The sequence below is a fragment of the Oncorhynchus masou genome, unplaced genomic scaffold (genome assembly GCF_036934945.1).
Source record: "Oncorhynchus masou masou isolate Uvic2021 unplaced genomic scaffold, UVic_Omas_1.1 unplaced_scaffold_2979, whole genome shotgun sequence".
NCBI lineage: Eukaryota > Metazoa > Chordata > Actinopteri > Salmoniformes > Salmonidae > Oncorhynchus > Oncorhynchus masou.
The window spans coordinates 41,376-46,431 of NW_027009398.1; the positions used below are offsets into that span (position 1 = coordinate 41,376).

General features: G+C 39.7%; 1 long non-coding RNA gene across 1 annotated transcript; it reads left to right on the forward strand.

The window, feature by feature from the left end:
* The first annotated feature begins 787 nt into the window (after positions 1 to 787).
* Positions 788 to 1,333, forward strand: LOC135534083 (uncharacterized). Its single transcript, XR_010454632.1, has 3 exons — positions 788 to 831; positions 1,084 to 1,197; positions 1,315 to 1,333. It is a non-coding gene; the product is annotated as an uncharacterized LOC135534083 (long non-coding RNA).
* Positions 1,334 to 5,056: the final 3,723 nt, after the last annotated feature.

Genomic DNA, 5,056 nt, shown 5'->3' on the forward strand with positions numbered 1-5,056 from the left:
GAGAAGCAGAGGGGCCGACCTGCAGAAAAGCCTGCCAAAGGTGAGGATAAGTTGTGATTTGAATCTTCATTGGTTAGTTCCTCTACCCCAACAGTCTGTCCGAATACTGGCTTGTTTTAGTTCTATATTTCTTGCTGTTTTATTTATTTGCGGGCATATTAACTTGAAGCATGTTCTCTCGTGCGTTCCAGTTGGAGAAGAGCCTGAAGACCCAGGTAGCTCTATGGGAAGAGGAGCAGTACAGAGAGTTCCTGGTTAACGGACAGGTTTTCTCCAGTACGTTGAGGCGCAGTGGGAACTACTGCGTCTGGAGAAGGAGAGAGGGAAGAATGAGAGGGTACGATTTTTTCCAAGGCCTTGTTTCAATGCTCTTAATGTGCTTCCTTCCTTGAGCTAATCATTGATCAGACGCGATTAAATAAACGTTGACTTAGATTGCAATCACTGTCTTTACACGGCTTTCCTCAATCATGTCGTAATCGGATCAGTGGGGGGGGGGGGTCAAAAATATTCAAACAGAGACCTCTGAACGACCTCCCCAGTAGTGAATCTGGTTCAGACGATAATATTGACTGGATCTGTGAAACAAACAGAATCTGGTTCGGATGAGAATAATGACTGTGATCTGAAACAAACAGAATCTGGTTCGGATGAGAATAATGACTGTGATCTGTGAAACAAACAGAATCTGGTTCGGATGAGAATAATGACTGTGAAAACAGCAACTGAAGAAGAACCAGCAGATTGAACATGACCTGCTGTATGGTACTGCTCAACGAACCCCTCCAAAGACGCCTTGCAGGGACCCCTACTCCTGGCAAAGCAAGAAAGGTCAAATCTCCTGTTTTTTTTGTTTGTTTTCATTTTATTTTATTAGTCACTATTGTGGTTGTTTTTTGGGATCAAATTCAAGCTGTTTTTAAATTTTAGAAATATATTACCATTGTCAGTTTTTAGTTTATTCATAATTCAGCATTTATTTATTTTTTTTAAATTAAAAACGGGAGCACTGAAGTACTTTACTGTTTTCTACAATAAATTCATTGTGACTTTTAATGTGTTTTTTTATTTTCGTTCTCTTAGCTCAATGCCACTAGCGGTATCTACGTCTCTACTCCTAACGGCACCTTACACTCTGCCTTCGGAGGAATCTTGTGTCAGTCTCCGGTCCTCAGACTACCCATGTCTGTCAGCAAGGTGAGTAGTGCACTTAAGCGTCTGTGTTCAAGCACAGAGAATTATGTTGTTTTTTTTAAATTAGTTTTTAATGGCTTTAAGAAATTAACTCTCTCTCCTCTATCACCACCCTGATAGCTTCCTCTGAGGACCCCGGTTGTGTTGGAAGAACCCTCCGTGCGGTGGAGAGGAACAAAGAGAACATCTCCACCTGAACGGCACGGCTCTGAGCGGTGTGTTAAGAAACCCGGCCCAAAGCCCCGCCTCACACCGTAACATCAGCGTTAACTCTGTCGCCAGCACCTATACTGAATTTTCGGTAATTTCCAACCCCATTTCCTAGGTTATCACCTACCCAACCTGTCATCGACCCAGCAACACACAAGCCAATCAAAGATGAGTGGCGACGTCTTTCTGTGTGTCCAGTGAGAGAATAGCACCAGGTTTTCTATTCAACAGTCTGTGACAGAGTGGTAATATGTTTAAGTGAAAGCATGCTATCGTGGACACCTGGACTAGACTGTTCCTTTTCTCTGCGACCATTTTAAGTCCGTTTTAAGAACAAATTCTTATTTACAATGGTGGCCTCTGGGACTCCCAATCACAGCCGGTTGTGATACAGCCTGGAATCAAACCAGGGTCTGTAGTGACGCCTCTAGCACTGCGATGCAGTGCCTTAGACCGCTGCGCCACTCAGGGGGACCCCCATCTAACTCTACATTCTATTTTAGAAGGATTTTTGTTAACATTGAATCCACCTCTATTGCCAGTTCTTAATGAAGAAACGTCTGATTTAAACCCATAACAGTGAGGCTCAACATGCTAACTGGCTAACCAAGAGTGCAACTGAGAGCCTGGTCTGGTTCGGTTGGCCTAACCATCTTGTGAGGGGCAATTTTTACAATTTATTGAAGACCAAACAAACACTTTTGTTGAACTGGACTGTGTGTTGCTGTGTTGCCTCACATTTATTTATTAAATTCCCCCCCCACACTTCACCAAATGTGATCCGTTGATAGACCAATAAGAGTGTTCCAAACCTCTCAGCCAATAACAGCTAGTTTTCAGATTCCCCTCCCCACTCAGACCACTCTCAGACAGGCCTAGCAAAGTTCTTTCTTGTGAAATTGCTCTTTGTGAAAAAGCCATTTTTGTTTTCTTTTTGACAATTTTTAGTTGAAAAACAATCACAGTAAGGGACTTAATTGTTAACTAGAAATTATTTGATATCGAGGTGAAACGGCTGCAATAGACATGTTTAAACCATTGTCACCCATCCATGTTTGTTCAATGTCTTCTATCCTCTGACATTAATCTGCTGGCTTTTGTTCTACACTCTTTATGGGAAGTTTCATTTAAAAAAACTTTTTTATCACTTTGGTGTAATTTTCACGACTCAAAAGCACATTAAAACGGCTCGTGTTTAACGCTACGTACGTTTATCTAACAAATAATCGCTTTGTTCACTGCACCAAATCACTTTCAGGTTGGCTACATAGTCAAAGATTGAATATCTGCTTTTCAAAATGCAATATTCACTCTACATTTTGTTCTTATCGTTGTCATAATCAAACTGCTCAACTGATTATGAAGTGCCTAATTTTAAGTTTAACATTTATATAGTTTGATAACTGCTTGAACACTAAAAGTCAATATTTTTACCTTTTTTATGTATCAATTTGACAAATTTGTTGGAGGGTAAAAAGTCATATGATATGGATGTGGCTGTAAATTCTACATCCTCCTCAACCAACCAGTGTGCTTCATTAGGACTCAGTGGGCAGTCAACACTATGCTACCATTTTAGAATTGGTTTACACTGTACTGGTGAAACACACCTGGGTTGTACGTAATAATATATTACAACTCGCCTGAATGTCACTGAAAGCGGATGCGTTTTCAAGCAGAGGTTATGTGATTACCAGATCGGTTGACAAAGTCATGTTGGAAAGGTGATCTTGTACAGTGTTGCATGGGGCAGAAATGGCGTGACGCTCAGGCTGTTTATTATTTTTACAGTAGCCCAACTGCTTTACAATACCCCTTATGATGATTTGTCCTACATACAGTATGTACTATAAAACGGCAATGAAACGAAGACTGAAATATTCCTTAAACGTGCTCACAACCTGCCATTTGGATACATATTTATTAAGAAAAAAAATTTGAGTGTCAAGTTCTAGTCAAATACTGTATGGGGTAAAAAAATATATATATACCATCTATTCTTCAGCATGTCAAAATAACATTTCTGAAATGTGTATCTTGTATTTTGTTTGCTATTGGATTAAATGGTAGTTTTAAAATGACTGAAAATGGTGAGCCTGTCATTATCTGTTGTGTTGGGGACTAAACTAAACGTTCTCATGGTGTTTCACAGAACTTTGATTATTTTTTTATTTTTTTTTTGTGAATGACTGGTGAAATGCAAATGGTTGTGCAAATACTCTGAACCTAAGACGGGGGGGGCATTACAAGTGTTATCAGTTTAGAATGTATACACAAGAGTTTTGAAAATGTGCCAATTGCATCTGAAAAAATGTGCACGTGATGGGGGGGGGGAACTAAAAGGGATGTTCTACTTAATTCTACATTATTCCCCCACTTATCTCCAAGACAGACTTGACTTTATTGAATTCTCGTATTTTGATCTTCTATTTGTGCGGTTCCAGTTTTTAATCTCTCTATTCTCCTCCACAGCGATTTCTCTCAAAAAGCTTCCAAATCTGTCAAGACAGGACATCTAATCTCTACTGTCACTAATCTCTGAGCTGAGGGATCAGACCGAACCTGTCCCTGATTCATCCAGCTGAGACTCCTTTCTGGCTTGAGTTTGACGGTTTCTGTTCCCTGGCCATTTTTGTACGTGTCTAGATGAAGGGAAATGTTTTTAACACCTGAATATAATGTAACAGAACCCAGCGTCTCTCGGTGCAACTGTGTTCTAGCTCCTGAGGTTTTCCAGAACTACATTTACATTACATTTACATTGTTTTTAGCAGGACGCCTCTTATCCAGAGCGACTTACAAATTGGTGAATTCACCTTCTGACATCCAGTGGAACAGCCACTTTACATTTTACAACTACTGCATCGATCCTGAATCATCTAGCCCGCGAGGTCTTTGTTTGTTTTTTCTTCTGTCGTCTGTGTCTAGATTGTGTCAACACCTACAGAACTTTTTAAATACTGTCAGATTTGTAATGTTTTTCTTAGATCAAAGCTTTAACAAAATCTGAGATTAATGAAATGTCGGGAGGACTTGATCGGTCAAGTTTCAAACTGTTTTACGTAGGTCTATGTTCATAACACTCCAATACTTTTATTTGTTTTATTATCCATGTTGTTGCTAGAGTAAATTGTTGTACTTCATATAATTATATGGGATGGGGATGGGGGGTTGCAAATGATGACCATTTCTGTAAAATAAACATTGGCTTTACACTACATTTACACAAGGGGATCTTCAGTCATCTTTTTTCGTTAGTCGTGTTCACATTAGGATTTCGTGAACAGCCCAAAGCGGGAGGTTTAGAAACACTTTAGTCACCAAAGTTCCCGCAGCATGTCTTGGATGCTACAGTATGATTGTGGAAAATTTCAAGAAGGCGCAATGTGGTGAACATACGTTCACTCTCAAATTAATCCAGCACAAATCAAGCTTTTTCTCTTTTGAATACATCGGAAACCTATATTCTAATGTGTTAAAACCATGGCTGTGTGTTCAAAATGGACTGAAACATGGAACTGCCTGCACTTTAAAAATGTTCTGCTACGTTGTGCCCTACGAACATGACCCTGAAAAGTGTTACTATGCTGCCTACACATGTATCTCATGTAACTACAGTACTAAGCAGAAAAACAAACCCTACAGTTCATAT